Source organism: Theropithecus gelada, chromosome 3 (assembly GCF_003255815.1).
Source record: "Theropithecus gelada isolate Dixy chromosome 3, Tgel_1.0, whole genome shotgun sequence".
In the NCBI taxonomy this organism is placed as follows: domain Eukaryota; kingdom Metazoa; phylum Chordata; class Mammalia; order Primates; family Cercopithecidae; genus Theropithecus; species Theropithecus gelada.
This window is the reverse complement of record NC_037670.1, coordinates 161797884-161815211: the sequence shown is the minus strand read 5'-3', so window position 1 is coordinate 161815211 and position 17328 is coordinate 161797884. Positions and strand designations below refer to the sequence as shown.

Below are 17328 nucleotides of genomic sequence, written 5' to 3'. Positions count from 1 at the left end.
ATTTTATTTGTCTTTATGCCAATAACACAGACATCTACATTGTTTAATAACTGTGTGTAGAAATGGTAAATGATGAGCAGATAAAATTTATGTTTTTTTAATATCTTAAGTACTTTTATATGCTAGGATAGTACTTGGTTTATTTCAAATAATCTCAATGCAAATTGAGAGTCATACTAAGAGAAGTCTCATGTGATCAGCCTTCTAGTTTTGTCTGGGGGAAAGGAGTCCATTATAATAATAATTATAATCTGACTGAATCCCAAAATATAATGATTCAACCTGAGTCTACAATAAAATAAAAGGATATTACATAGAAGAATTCTTTTCAAATTGTATGGCTCATCAGAATTACCTAGGAAATAAATTTTTTCTTGCTGGGTCTCATAACTGGTGATTCAGATGTGAAGCTTATTTGTAAACTGCTGTTACAGGGAATAAATCTTGCAAGTAAAGTCTTCAAGTCTGAAACACATAGTGGAATTCAGAGCCATATACAATAAAATTCCATTATGACAACAACGAAAAGTACAGTGAGAATGTTATAAAACAAAACATTTTCATGTCTCATGCAGCTGGCCTATGGAAACAGTGCCTTATTGATATGATTACAATAAATACTATACAATGAATAAACATGAACATCAAGTGCTTTCTTTTTGAGACCATACAAGTAATAGTTATTGTTTGATGAAGGAACTAAATTGCATACAGCTTACATTGAGAACAGGGAAAGCAGAGCTGAACTGATAGACTTTTGAGTTATTTTGAGCTATTTATGCCACGGTGTCCTACCATTAAATGGCACATCCTATATGTTCCAGTTACCCCCCTACACAAGAAAATGAGACAATTCAAATGTAAATGCCTTAGAATTATAAAAGCAGCAGATAAATATAAGATGGAGTTCACTATTACATTGTTCTTAACAAAATTTCACTACAATAACAGCACTAACAATATTGGACAACTTCTGACATTCCTTATCAAAATATTAACCTGGAAAACATACCAGGAGAGTAGAGAGGAGAGGAGGGCACTGATAGTTTCATAAGACTCCTTGTGATATTTGGTATAAGTTGGCAATAAACCCAATTCTTTTGCATCTATTTCCGAATTCTTTTCTTCATTGCTTTGTCTAATTTATCCTTCTGATTTTTTTTCATTGAATTTTGGCTGATTGCTAAAATCTGATTGTTGCTTATTTTTATTTTAAAAGCAACCACATTCTTCCTTTTACCAATAGTTAAATATTATGTTACCATACTGACAAGGTTCATGCAATTTGGCCACTAGAACTTAGAGGACATGGTACGTTGACTCTGGTTGTTTTCTTACTAGCTGTGTCAAAATCTTGATGGCATTTAGCTGCTCTGAGGATTAGGTTTCATGTGTGGAAGACGGGGATAATACAAGCTGTCCTGTGTGCTTCACAAAATGGTTGGGATCAAATATGATAATAAGCACAACTTCTTTTTAAGCCATAAATTAGTATATAAATAAAGTGACTTATTAGGGTTTACTTTCTTTCTTTACTTAACTGATTTCTTTTAAATCTCCAGATAATTTTTACTTTATACAGAAATAACTGTTAATGCTATTGATTTCTTGAAAAGAATGCTTTTAAGATTTAATGTTGAAAAAACAATAACAAAAATAGTCAGTTACTAGAAGTCTTAAGGAACATATACTAACATTTTAATTACTATCCTGAATTTTTGACACACAAGAGTAAAGAGATTCACTGTTACCTCTACCTAGCTAGATCTTAGTCTTCAAATGCCAAGATACATTTTAAAATTTTTACATTAATTAAAAAGCGAACAAAACAGGATAAAACATGCTTTCACTACTGAGTTCAAAGAACAAGCAAACTGTTAGCATGTTTGACTTTTTTGTTTGTTTGTTTTAATCTAAGTTCCCAGAGTCCTGCTCATTCTGTGTCTATAAAGGAGCTCATTGGTACTTTCCATGGGAATCCAACATTTAAGCTTCTGTTCTGCATGGTGTTCTGCACTGGGTAGGCTTGCTATACATTTTTTTGACTTAATATATACAATTTCTCAGCTTGTCTTGGCATCCAAGGCAAAGTGATGGACTCTTTGAGTTGTTACTACACTATCTGAATTGACCAATATCGTTCATTATTCCTGTCTCTTAAAACATCTAGTCCAATCTTTACATGAACTGGTTCACCTGTCATAGTTGTTCACGATGACAACTCTCACTGCTGTCTCCTTCCTGATGGATTTGTGAGCATTTACGGTAAAGATGCTATGAGCAGCCTACCCTGTCTGCCATCTCCGGTGGTCTTTACACTGCCCTTGGGTTGCTCATGGTCACTTAGGGCCATCTCTTTCCTGCATTCTCCCCATACCAATCTTTCCCTATAGTCCTGCTTTAGTTTCTCATGCAGCTCTATTCCCCACATTGCCTATTTTATTTTTCACTCTGACACATATTGCAAATTGTTTAGGAGACTCTAGTCATGTAAAGATGTTGTTAGCAGAAGCTACGTTTTACTAAATACTGTACTATACCCTTTATACATTTTATCCCTGGAATCTAGGCCTGACTTCTTTGTAATTACCCAAACTATCCTTTAAGAGGCTGTTTGGACAGCATTAAGAATGGGGAATGAATGAGAATTCAGCTTAAGGTATAGGTGGAAGGATGAAAACATAAAGGAGCTGATCCCCAATAAGATGGCAAGAGTAAGTTAAATGAACTTTGTGCGATGTTCAGAATGAAATTTTGAAAACGGAAACTTCAGCAGATTGCAAGGTAATACTCAGAAATTGGAGTTAATGATTCTTTCGGGCTGAAGCAGGGTGGAGGCAGGGGAAAATCAAAGCTCTGTGAAGAGAATTTGAGACATAGAGAAGATATGCCTTTGTGTTGTTACTAGGGAAGTGTGTTCTGCAAACCCCCATATTGTTTGGGAGGCCCACTGTGCCGAGTAGGTCTGCCAGTTCCAAGCACCTCTTTGTCTCTTCTATCAAACTCGCTAATATCTGCTCATATCTTCCAGGTTTGGCAGGCTTTACTGTCTCTGAAAAACTCCCTAACTCACCCCTGCCTCCCAAGGAAGAGTTAGGTTCTTGCTCCTGTCTCTTTCCACAATGCCCCAATATCCTCTCTGTTACTGTCAGCTTGTTTGTCAGTTTCTTCTACCAGGCTGTGATCTTTGAGGGCAGGTACTGCCCTGTGTTTTGCCCTGTCTCTGGTCCCTAGCACCTGGGCTGACACCTACAAAACACTTCATAAATATCCATAAGAATGAATGCATGAAGAACTAAGAGAAAATCAAGTTCATTTGAAATACCTGATGAATTTTTATGCTTCTCATATTATGCTGCTAGAATCAGCCACCTGTGCCTTAGGGCCTAAGGCCACTCTGATGGTCACACAATTCTGAGTCAAATGGGGTAAAAGATACAAAAATGTTCAAATTGTGAATTTTAATGTAATACCAATGTTCTATCCATCTACCTGTTCATCCACTTGTCATCTATCTACCCATTAAGAAAGAGAGATTAGTGTTGTAAAGAGAGAAGTGACATTGCTCTCATGGAGGGGCAGCCACTTCATCTTGGGCTTTTCTTCCTCATGTGCTTAGCCCAAAGATTTAGGATGAAAGGCCATGGGTTCTCTATGAAAGAATTTTAAATCTAGACCCAATGAAGGAGACTTTTGAGTATTTGGCATGTATGATGATTTGGGTCTTCCCTGGCCTTTTAAGTGAGTGATGCCTCTTACTTGGAGGCTACCATGATTCTAGGGTCAGGACAGGGTCTCTGGCAAAAGACTCAGATCTGAATTTTTCAGGGTTGATTCTTAAGCACAGTAACAAAAACTGGGAGTATACAATCAGAAGAGACAAAGATGTTTGTCTCTTTCACAAGGGTAGGCACAGGGGCGAGGAGTCAGGGAACAGTCTCTCTTGAAGGTTAAAGCTTGTACATTTGATGGAAGTGTGTCTTTCATACCAGAGCATGGTTTTTTGTGATATCAGCACTTTCTGTCTCCTCTTTGGAAATAACTGCCCCTCATATTTGGTGGGGTCGTCAGGAAGGCTTCTTTTTATTCTGCACTGTGCCATTAAATGTTCTCAGAGGAGCGTACCATGGGGACCCTATGGTGAGGAGTGCAGCACTGCCTACTACAAGCCCTAGCTATGTTCCTTACGAACCTGGTCTAATGACTGGATCTTTCTAAAACTCAGTTTCCCCATTTGTAAAATGGGGACTAACAGTCATCCCCTAATGGAGCTATGGTAAACTTAGCTGAGATACAAGCATATAAAAACATTTAGTGTTATGCCTAGAGCCAAAGAGAATAACCGCCACCATCAATAACAACAAAATGCAGTTAATGTTAGCTATGATAGTTGAGAGCTTTGTTGTAGTTAGACGACATTCATTTTAGGTACCAGATGCCTAAAGGACGTGACCTCGGGAGCTAGCAAAGGTTGGAGGTAGGGCTAGTCATATTAGCGATGAACAGTATTCTGGCTGTGAATACGATGTGCCCACGGAGACATAGCATGGGTCCATAGAGGAAGTATGTAGGAATGCTCAGTGCAATTTTTCATTAAACCCCACGGGTAATGAATGTTTTCTTTGCTATCGGTACTTAATAAAACACTCTTTAGAGTGTTCAATTGCTTCAATTACTCCAAAGCTCATCAAGTCTTACCTGGAACTGATTCTCACAATGAGTCTAACCCCAGCTTGGTGCTATTAACCAGGCCAAAAGCCATGTAATTTCTCCAAATCCCTCACTGTATTATAGATCTTGCTCCATTTCTTTGCTTGCAAGCTGAATTTTGGATAAGAAACCAAAACAGAATTACTTTTTTTGAAATTCCTGGCAGGAAACCCTAACCCCTGCAGAGAGGTGGTGCCAAGAGCAAAGGGAGTTGACAGAGTTGGATGCTTCCTGCTATTTTGGGCAGGAAGGCAGGAAATAGTCCTGCTTTACAATAATTATAGGCAACAGAGCTAGGAATAAAGTAGAGCCTCTATGGAAACAATCTGTCCTCAATACGGTGTGCTGAGCCACCAAGAGTGTGCACAGAATTTTGACCAGATCTCGTTGTGTCTCAGTGACCAGCCACCCAGTGCCCATGCATTTTTTTAACATGAATTATAAGAGGTCTATAACACTTCAGTTATTTTTATGTTAAAACCTGTGGAAGGATTAGAAAATTTGAAAAAAAAATAAATTTCCACATTAGAGAAACTACTATATTAAATAGCTTGGAGTCATTTTTCTGTTTTTTATATCTATCTATCTATCTATCTATCTATCTATCTATCTATCTATCTATCTATTAGTTTTGAGATGGAGTCTCACTCTGTTGCCCAGGCTGGAGTGCAGTGGCACGATCTCTGTTCACTGCAAGCTCCGCCTCCCAGGTTCACACCATTCTCCTGCCTCAGCCTCCCGAGTAGCTGGGACTACAGGCACCCGCCACAAAGCCCAGCTAATTTTTCGTATTTTTAGTAGAGACAGGGTTTCACCATGTTAGCCAGGATGGTCTTGATCTCCTGACCTCGTGATCTGCCCGCCTTGGCCTCCCAAAGTGCTGGGATTACAGGCGTGAGCCACCGCGCCTGGCCTCTGTTTAATATTTAATCAGAAACTCAGTAAACTTTTGGACAGTTTCAGGTCAATATTTGGCTAAGTTAAAAGAAAAAGAAAATCTAAAGCATATTTACTGAACTAATGAATACAGAGTTGAGGATTAGTTCAATCAAAATTTAATCAAAATTTGGATTAACACAAACCTCAGGACTGTCAAAAATTCAAGATTAGAAACAACAATATTTTTATACTTAAGAATCCTTACAGGCTCTAAAAGTTGCGTATGGATCTATGTTTTATCAATTCTTGCTCCTTAATCCTTGATCCAGGTACTTTATGTTGGAACTCAGTAGGAAAGCTTCTGGTCCCTGTTCTTGCAGAGTGAGCTATTTCTGACACGTGAACAATTAGAGATAGACGTGGAGCAAGCTCGTGACAGGGTTTGTGGGTGCAGACAGTAAACAACACCTGTAAACATTCCCCATTCCTGCCCACCATGGGAAAGCTTCTAGCCCCTTAGATATCCTCTTGATCTAAATATCAGCTCTTCTGGATATCTTCTATTTGCACCTCCAGCTCTACTCTCCTACCACCTTTTTTCTGCTCTATCAGGAGGCTGACCTTCATGGAAAAATCAATAGATTCATTTGCCATCTGGCTTCTGCTTTGCCTTGGCCAATGGAGGAGCTGTTGGGAATTCAAAGTGTTGGATAAGAATGCACCTGGGCTATTTATTTCTCTCCCTCACTGCCTGCTTTTTTGTTGTTGTTGTGTGTATTTAGAGGTTGTTCCTCAGGCTGCTTTCTCCTTTTCCCTGTAGATTCTGACAATGACCCCTTCTAGTTTCCACCTCAGATCTAAAGGTGGTAAATCTTTTTTTTGTTGCTCATCTAAGCATGTTCCAACAGTCTTTCCTTGGTGTTCCTTAACTCAGCTCATGCAATTTTAAATAATGCATTCATGAAATTAGCCTCAATGCATCCACTTGAGTATGCCATCTGCCTCTTGCTGGGACTCTTCTTCCAGTGCTGCTATGTAAAACTTCTATTCTATTTAGACAGGTTTACTCGCAGTGTCTTAGATATCCATGGTGGCTTCCCCACCTCTACGTATGTAATGGCCTATGCCCCTTTATCCCACAGACTATACCCAAACCAAATTTAACTATGCTTATGTGAGCAAAATGACAGTACAGATTTTTTGGAAAAAAATGATCATGTACAATTTTATAACATGTCTTATTTTTAAAAGTATTTTCGTCAACATTATTTTGTCTGTCCATATCTTATGCAAGCTTCTTTGGGCAAAGTCTGTTTCTTTCCATTTTATGAATTTCTCTGTGGCATCAAGCTCTTTGCCATGCACACTGGAAAATGTATTTGCTGATTTAAATTAGCTCTGATTTGGAATACTTTTTGAATCTTTTGTGCATTCAAGTAAGCACAAAATAGCTCAACTTTCCACACTATAACAAACTTCCTAGACAACTACAAGCATAACCTACATCTACATAGGACTTCTTAGGCCATCCAATCTGCTTCAATTTGGGGGGTTTGGTGGAGAGCCAGGAATGTTAAGATCAGCTCCGATCCTCAGAAAAATAATGGAGCCTCTGTGTTTCGCTAGTGTTCAATTATGGCCTAAGTGGTGTGGTGCCTGGTATTGCTAAGCCAGAAATTGTACAGAGTCCCCTCTGTTTCAATAAGCTTCAACTTATGCAGTGTGAAATCAGAGTTCTACTCTCCACCCCCTGCCACCACAGAAATCCCCAAACAATTGGCCGCAATATAAATAGGGTGAGGGTTTTATTTTTAATCAGTAGTTTTTTAATAGAACCTAGAAGAGAATACTCATTGGAAAGGCAGATAATATCAAAGTGATCTCCTGGCATCTGGCAATTGGTAGAGATGTGAGCTCCAAAACCAAGTTGTCTCTACTCTTTCTCCTGTCTTCACTCTAGTTCCCCATTCCCTTAACTCTCTTCTTCCTTTGTCAACCTTTCTATTTATACATTAGTATTTTAACATGTCTACTTGAATTTTTCTTGGTTTTGGAATTTCCCCAGGAGTATGGTATTTTAATCTTTTACCTCTCACAGTTTTTCTTGATTGCTTACCGAAATATTTATTATCATGATTATTACAAATGATGATAATGGCAATATGGTTTACAGCTTATCAGATAATTTCACAGACGTTTATCTCACTTGCTACAATTCTATCTGAAATGGAGAGGACAGATTCTTTTAATACTTATACTTAAAGACAGGGAGATTCAGCAAGATCTGATGATTTGCTTTGGAATTTTCATTAAGTAAGTGAGAAAGAACTCTGAGATCAGAGGAATGAGATTTCCAATTAAACTCTACTGCCTCTCCGTGGCATCATGCTACCTGGGCTTTTGAATCTTGTTCACTAATCACTCAAGGTACTAGTGACCCTTCAAGTGACCTTTCTTTTCTGCTTCTTTTCAAGCAGAAGAGGTGGGAGCAGGGGCTGAGGCAGCTGACAGTTCTCTAGCTAGGTTCAAGTTTCTTCATCAGTTTGCTCCACAGCTTTCTGGAGGGCAGAGCTCCATTTAACACTGGTGAAGTGGAAAAACTTAGTATATGAAGTACTGGCCAATACAAATATAATGTGAGCCACAGGCATAATGTTAATTTTTTATAACCACGTAAAAAAGGAAAAATAAACAGATGAAGTTAATTCTAATAATATATTTTATTTAATCCAATATATACAAATATTATTTTACCATCTAAATCAATATAAACTTGTGAATGATATAGTTTATATTCATTTTTTTATACTGCTTTTGAAATTCAGTGTGTATTTTACACTTACACCATGTCTCCATTCGGACTAGCCACGTTTTAAGTATTCACCAGTCACATGAGACTAATGCCTATTTGATTTAAAAATGAGGCTCTAGAACGGATGAGAAATTGCATCTTGGCCAGGCAGCAACTGGTAAGGCGCTCCTAGCTCACATCCCAGTCCTCGATATTTCAGCAGAGCTACGATGGTGTCTGCTTTGAGAATATCAGGCAGATAATCAAAATATTCATATGAAAGTCCAAGCAATAAAAAAGAACATTTTGAATAATATCTACTATACTTTAAGCTCCACAAAAGTCAGGACTGAGCCTGTGTTACTCATTGTTCTATGTGTAATGACTGATTGAATGAATAAGTATATTTGAGACATTTTTACATTCTTTTTTTGTTCACAGAGTCTCTAAAATCTGATGTATATTTCACACTTATAGTACATTTCCAGTCTGACTGCTTACATTTCGTGGGATTAATAGCCACAAGTGGCTAGTGACTACTGTGTTAGACAGGAGAGATCTAGATTGTTGGGATACAAGACTGACTCTGTCATCAACATCAATCACCAGATGGGTGACCCAGGGCAAGTTATTTTATTTCTCTTTTATTGTTTGCCAAATTCTCTGAAGGCATGAGTTCCAACTTAAAGTTCTGTGAGTCACTTTATATAAAAAAAGTAAAACAAAACAAAACAGCAGTGATATCTGATGCCCATACCTAATCCCAGACCCACTTAAAACAGCCATCTTTATTACTATTTCAAATAATTTGGCTAATGGAAATGGTATACATCTTTATTTGCCTTCCACGTATTCCTCCAAATGTACAAATACACATGCCACAAGAATACATAGCTAGAAGCACTGAGAGGAGCTCAAGACACGACATAACTGGGCTTTTCAGTAACTGCAACTTGGCCTGTTTTCTGGTAGCTGAGGTGGATGGCAGAGAAACTTGCTAACAAGCCAGACTCTCTTGGTAGGGCATGAGATGGCCTGGTAGGGAGTGGGTGATTCTAATTTGGCTTCTGACTAGATACTTGACTGCCAAGCAAAGCAGACAGAGTCTAAATTTAAAAAGGAAACTTAAATGTCAGGACCAAGGCTATTGTCCATCGTGATGCAAATTGTGCTCTGCACAAGGCTGCCCAAGCCAGAGAGAGAGTTGGGAGATCTTCTCTGTATGACACCCAGTGTACTCCTCCACGGGCTTGTGTTCACCTGGAGGAAGAGGTGCCTTCTGAAATTTTGTTCAAGGGCACTTCATGGGCCATCACCAGCCCTACTAAGGACCTAAGCAGACTGTATTCAACATCCGAGCTATGGCTAGAAGGAAGAACTCCCCGTCCAGCTAAGCCACAAAAAATACAACAATAATAAAAAGAAATCAGTTTGCAACTAAGGTCTAAAATATGGACGCTTTTATATATCTAAATTTTTGCCTGAATGAGTATTATTCCTTTCTAGGAAGTAAAATAAAAGGGGGAAACGATGGTGAAACTCTGCAAATACATGTATAAGAACAAACTGAAGATATAATTGTAATTCTCCATTAACATTTTTTGCTTGCGTGATATATCAAAACTTTTTTTCCTTCAATTTTAAATCATTCTGTTTAAAAAGGGAGGTCATAGCACAGAGAGTCTTTAGGGCAGTGGAACGTCTCTGTATGATGCTATAATGGTGGATACATTCTACATTTGTCCAAATCCATAGAATGTATGACACCAAGAATGAACCCTCATGTAAATGCAGACTTTGGGTGATGATGTGTCAAGGAAAGTTCATTAATTATAACATATGTACCACTCTGGTGGGAGATGCTGATCATGGGGGAGGTTACGCATGTGCGGGGGCAGGGAGTATACAGGAAATCTCTATTTCCCACTCTGTTTTGCAGTGAACCTAAAACTGTGCTAGAAATAAAGTCTATTTTTAAAAAAAGTAAAGTCAGGACATGAGTTTGCCATCTTTATGATGCTGAGTATGGTAGAATCATCCACAGCTTCACATTCGAAGATAAAATATTTCTGTCATCCTCAGCACCCTGCACAAGTAACTCCACTCTAATTACTAGCATTTCAAGTATGCTAGCCCAGAAACTTTATCAATCATATGAGGAATAACTTCTAAAGGTATTTAGGAGTGTTCCCTTTTTAAATTCATCCTCAGTATAGTTATACTGCCTGGGAGGTGGAAGGATGGCTGCCCCCTCTGCACACACACTAGCTTCAATCACCTGTGTCTCATCCCATCAGTCAGGAAGTAGGAGCGAGTCAGGAAGTAGGAGCTAGTTCCACTCCATCTGTTTATGGATTCTACCTTTTCTCTTTCATCTCTCACCTTTACGATTGAGCAGTTTTAGGCCTAAGCCAATTCAGCTGTTCAGCTCCATCACAAGACCCAGTTTATGTTAACCCATTTAGAAGACCAGGAGTGGTTCGAGGAGAGGAAAGCCTTATGGCTTGTTACATTTTGAGAAGAATGCAAAATGGTAAGTGTCATGAGATGGCAACTATGTAAAAAAGAATGAATATGCATGTGGGTAAAGGATAGAAGGTAATTAGAAATTAAAACAATTTTGGTAGGGTGTTAAGAATAAAGATTCAGTTATTTTCTTTTTCAAGTTTTTAAAATATTGTGTTATTCCACATTTTGATTACTTTTTTTCCTTTTGGAAAATGACCCCACCAACATGCCAAAACTCACCCACCCACTTGACTCTAAATGGAATACAGTCAGCCCTCCCTGACTGTGGGTTCCACATGTGTGGATTCAGCCAACCCTGAATTGAAAATATTCAGGAGAGAAAAATAGATGGTTGCATCTGTACTGAACATGTACAGACTTTTGTTCTTGTCATTATTCCCTAAACAATACAGTATAGCAGCCATTTACATAGGATTCACATTGTTTTAGGCATTTGTATTAGTCTGTTCTCATGCTGCTAATAAAGACTTACCTGATACTGGGTAATTTATAAAGGAAAGAGGTTTAATGGACTCACAGTTCCACATGGCTGGGGAGGCCTCAAAATTATGGCAGAAGATGAAAGAAGAGCAAAGGGACACCTTACATGATGGCAGGCAAGAGGGCATATGCAGGGGAACTCTCCTTTTCAAACTATCAGATCTTGTGAGACTTATTCACTACCATGAGAACAGCACAGGAAAAACCCGCCCCCATGATTCACTTACCTCCCACCAGGTCCCTCCCATGACATGGAAATTCCTGCAATTCAAGGTGAGATTTGTGTGGGGACACAGAGCCAAATCACATCGGTATTATAAATAATCTAGAAATGATTAAAGTATGCAGACGATGTGTGTGGGTTATATGCAAATACTATACTGGTTTATATCAGGGACTTGAACATTCACAGATTTTGGTTTCCACAGGGGTCCTGGAACCAATCCCCCACCAATAACAAGGGATGGCCATGTTTTACATGAGTAGCAATGAACATAAAGTAATAAAGTAGCAAAATTCATGTGCATTTTTGTTGGTTCAGAGCAGGCAAAGACTGATGGTTTCTCACACTTTATCAGAATCCTAGTTTTATTCTGCAGATACAAGGGAACACAGAGACTAAATGCCATTGGGTTACTAGAGGGGGATGCCAAAGAATCTAATTCCAATAAGGGTGAGTGGTTGAAACCCTGGCCAAGTTACATCTACTTCTCAAGTATGTCGAAAGAACCCACAGTCATTCTAATTGCACTGCCTCTGGCTAGAAATTTATGTTTCAACAATTCAGATGGGACACTCAATTCAGAGTATGGCATTTTCATAGTATATGAAGGAGAAGTAAAGTAAGACAATTTCCCTCAACTTACTTCAGTAGGAGTTTTGAAAAAATGGAGTCAGCACTTATGTCAGAGGACATACATGTTCCCTCAGGCTCACTCAGGTACTCTGAGTGTCTGACCAGATCTGGGATGCTGTTGGGGATGTCAACTGGCACTTGATACTCAAGTCAAAACTGGTGGTCAAGGACAATGAGAGACCCATAGTCAGTGGTCACTAAAGCTGTAGATGCCCAGCCTGTGAGTTACAGGTGCCCAGCTGCCTTCATGTGAGCAAATAGTGATTTGATGAAGATGTGAGCCTTGCTCTACATTTAATTTTCAACTTTCATAAAGACTGTTGGATATTTAATAATAATCATGTTGCTTTGATACAACTAGACTGAGGCACAGTTTCAATCAAATTATTTTGTGAAATGAAAATGACTGTAGTGCCATTTTTCTGAAAATAAACATATACTATAAAATATAGTATTTATAAAATGTAGAAATTTTTGAAAAGTAATTTTTAAATGCCCCACATTCCACAGGTAACTTCTTTCAAAAAATGCTCGTATTGCATATGTGTGTGTGTGAATGTGTGTGTATACATATGTACTTTTTTTAAACAAAATGGGTTTGTAGTATACAGACAGAATCAACAACTTCTCATGGGAATAAATATATATCACAATTTTTGTGCATAACTATAAGTCACATTTTATAGATGTATTTAATGAATCCCATTTTGGTTATTGACAATTTTTCGTCATTCAACTTCAACCATTTTGAAACCATAGTTCAAACTTTTATAAAACCAGTTTGAATATTGCTTAAAAAATACCTTTAAAATGTTCCACATTGTGTGATGAAGAGAAATGTTTGATGTGGGGGAAAAACACTTATTTCAAGTAAAAATATATGTTATTTTTTATTTTTCTTTTAATTGGAAGAGAATAGGAAAGGGGAACATAATGCTATGTTTTGCTGAAACATTTTAAGTCAGCCCTGAAAATGAAATGTGGTTTTGAGGGAAGTCAAAAGTTCTTGAATGTCATCTTCTGGCCACCCCAGCTCACCTCCAAATTCTTCAAGTTGGTTTTGAGTCAGTTGCTTGTCCTGTGTATTTATTTCTTGCACTATAAGAAGAGATAATAATTTGTCTACTCTACTTGGTTATAATAAGGTCCAGGTGATATAATAAATGTGGTAATACATTGTACACTCTAAAGCATTACTTACATATTATTAATATAACCATTATTTATTTATAATTCCATATGATCAGATAACTGGAGGAATCTGATGAACCTACTACTATTGATATTTTCTTGCAAATGTGTTTGTAGGAAATGGATTATATTTTTTTACAGATAAAGCAAGCTCATTTTCAAGTTAATCAGAAGTACCCATTAAATTCTCAATCACAGGTTAACCCTTGTTTCCTATTTAGAACACCATTTGTTTTTATTGCCATATGATATGGTTTGGCTGTGTCCGCACTCAAATCTCATCTTGAATTCCCACATGTTGTGGGAGGGACGTGGTGGGAAGTAATTGAATCACGGGGCAGGTCTTTCCCATGGTGTTCTCATGATAGTGAATAAGCCTCACGAGATCTGGCAGTTTTAAAAGGGGGAGTTTCTCTGCAGAAGCTCTCTCTTTTTGGCGCCTGCCATCCATATAAGATGTGACTTGCTCCTCCTTGCCTTCCACCATGATGGTGAGGCTTCCCCAGCCATGCGGAACTATAAGTCCAATTAAACTTCTTTGTTTTGTAAATTGCTTGGTCTACAGTATGTCTTTATCAACAGCATGAAAATGGATGAATACACCATATAACAAATTACTATAAATGTAATGACTTAAAACAATTCCTATTGATTAACTCACAGTTACTTAAATCAGAAGTTCAGGTATGATATGATTGAGTTCTCTGCTCAGGGTCTTGAAACTGAAATCAAGATGGTGGTTGAACTGTGCTTCTTTCTGGAAATTTTGGGGAAGAGCAAACTTACAAGCTGATTCAGATCATCAACCATATTTAGTCTGTTGCAGTTGCAGGAATGAGGTCCCTCTTTCCTTGCTGTCAGCTGTGGGCCACTTAGCTCATAGAGACCATCCTGGCCATATGATCCCTCCATCTCAAAGCCAGCAGAATTTCCTTGGGCCAGCTCCCTCTCACACTTGAAATTTCTGACTTTCTCTGTCTCTGACCACAAGACCCAGACTTAATGGCCTTATGTAATTAGGTCAGGGCCACCTAGATAATATCCCTATTTTAAGGTTCACTGATTTGGAACCTTAGTGTCATCTGTGAAATCCCTTTACAGCAACACTTGGATTCATGGCTGCTTGATCAATAAGAGAAGTCGTGTGTTCTTAGGAGTATCTTTGAATTCTGCCTAACACATACCTGAAAGCCAAAGCTGTCTTCCAATGATTCACAAGACTGCTCTTTCCCTTTGATAAAAAAAGAAACCCTCCAGTGTAAAAGTCATTTGAAAGATAAAGTGCTAGGGTGCTTCGAGATCACATTTCAATACCAAGGCTCTAATTTCATGACAACAGCTATGTTCCTTTCTTTCATTGATCCTAAGAGAATATGTTTAGAAGTCAAACACACCAAGTTCGAATCTTGCTTTTACCACTTCTCCTGAGTTGAGTGACATGCTGAACCTGTTTGATTCTCTTTTCCATCTGTAAATGGTAATAATTCTACCTACTTTGCAAGGTGATTGTGACTATTAAAGAAGAATATGTGTGTATATAAACACATCTTACTATAGCACCGACATGTAAGTGCAAAATAAATAGTAATCTTAACATTGTTTCAGTGGGGAGGTTTATATTATTATCCAGTGTGGAGGCTTTCGTTATTGTCTGATTTGAAGTATTTTCTTCTCTTGGCATTTTAAAATTAAGTCCACCATCCAGCAGAAGGTATGATTCTGCCCTTTTTGTACTTTTACTGAAAGTCTTTTCCCATAATAATATCATTATTAATGAATACATTATGTATAACTTCAGTTTTCTTGAGGAATAATAGGTCTAAAGTTTTCAAACTTCAAATAAAAGGTTTCTTCCCCCTAAATAAATGTTTATTTCCATCTCTACACTTGATCTTAGCCAAAAGGCTGAGAAGCAATTTTTTTCTTTCCATCTCTTTGCAAATATTTATTCTTTGATTTTAAGGTCCCAATGCTAAATTTAAAAAACACATTTAGCTTTAGATAAAATTCAGTAAATACATCTGATGATAAAAATCTGTGCTGTTTTCACTGGAGGCCCTTGGAATGTGGTCAAATACCCTTTAAAGCATAAACAATAATTACAAATTGCATTTAGCATATTAGAAAACTGGGTGGGCAAGGTGTGTTTCATGTCTGCTGATAACCAAGGGACAAAATTAAGATGAAGACCAGGCAGAGCTCCTGAGTTACTCCCATTATTTTAGCAAATGTTGGGCCAAGAAAATGAGACAGTATAACCAATTCATAACTTTGTTGCATCACAAAATTTTTGAAAGCCAATATATCCAAACAATTAACTCATCTGGGCAAATTATTTGGGGCAACAGCTTGTTTATTAAGCAATTCATTTATTAAGACTCACTTTAAGACCTTCACCTCACTGAACTATTATAATATGAACTTCGCTGAATCCTAATCAATTCCCTGCTTTGAAAGATTCAATTTATACCACTTGAGACCTGACCCCAAAGCCCTGGAAATATCCTCTTTTACTTATTCCTTCTGAGACACTAAGATGTAGTCAAGGTTATCCTCTTTGCTGCTGCTGTAGGTTTAATAAAATTAGCTTTGCTTAGTCAATAGATGTTTTTGGTTGCTTTTCTAGGGGAACTCGACTGTTGAAAGTAATTATCATATATATCTTTTATAGTCTGGAAAAAACATTATTAAAGAAGATAAGTCATCTAATAGCACCCCCCCCCCCCCCACACACACACACCCTGGCTTCAGAATGAACTGTACTATAGACATTTTGGAGCACATACAATGGAAGCCCTTTTTTTTCTTTATTCTTTCTTGACACAATATCAGATCTTTTTATTGTCATCAAGTAATCAGTGAGAGAGTTCAAACTGAGGTGAGATCATCATGTATTTTTAAGACTTTTAATTATATGGAATATTTTGTCATATTGAATATAGGCATTATCACATGTTCATGAAAACCTTCAAGTTTTAGTTTAAGTTCTTTATGAATGAGGGTCATATAGTATATTTTATATGTCCACAGAATCTTGTATATAACAGAACTAAACAAATTCTGGTTGTTGGATTAGGAGTTTAAGGACCAATTTAAGGTCACTCCCCTTTTAAAAATTATCCGAAAAAAATGCATATTTTGTCTTATTTATTTCACATCCTGGGTGACCCTAAGCAGAAAAGAACTCCATGTCATACCAACAATAGCCAACAAGCTTTAAATATACATAGTGATCAGGTTTGGGCCACTTAAATTACTTTTTACAAGTCCTCTGGAAATAGAAGTTATTTGAAAGAAACACTATAAGTGGAGGTGACAGCGAATTGTTCATAAATTGTGCATGTGAAATGCCAAAGGAAGCAGCAGAAACATTTTTACTAACCAAACAGCAAATATCACATCATTTGGGGGAGCAAGCCTCGTTCATTCAATGTGCTGCTTTGTAAACATAGCACAAAGATTTCAATCTGTAAAATGGGATAGGTGATGATAACTTTCATGAAACACAAATGAGAGTTTTTACATAATAAATAGAATAATTAGGACTCAAATCAAGTTAACTTCTTTTCTGGCTTCGGTATTAACTATCTGTGAGGTTGGGAGTAAGTTATGCAATCTATTAAATCTTCAATTTTATAGTCTATTAACTGCAAATTAACAATGCCTGCCATATTTATCTCACAGTGATTTTGCAGAATTGAGCAAGATAGAATCATACCATTTGGGGGCTGAACAGTAGTTAAGGCTTATTTAGTCCAACTAAGTATGGAAACACGCTTGAAGAAGAAAGTTTAGTACCATATATATGGTAACTTCTGATTTTTAACTCATTCTGAAACTATTCTTCCAAATATTTGTGTATATTTCCCAACCGAGGTGCTTATCTCTACAT

At 37.5% G+C, this 17328-nt stretch overlaps 1 protein-coding gene and 1 non-coding gene across 4 annotated transcripts in view; one reads left to right on the top strand and one right to left on the bottom strand.

Annotated features, from left to right (window-relative positions):
* Window positions 1–17328, top strand: part of PTN (pleiotrophin) — a 121886-nt gene that overhangs the window by 46352 nt on the left and 58206 nt on the right. The window lies entirely within an intron of this gene.
* LOC112621924 lies at window positions 16258–16335 on the bottom strand. Its single transcript, XR_003118846.1, has one exon. It is a non-coding gene; the product is annotated as a small nucleolar RNA SNORD81 (small nucleolar RNA).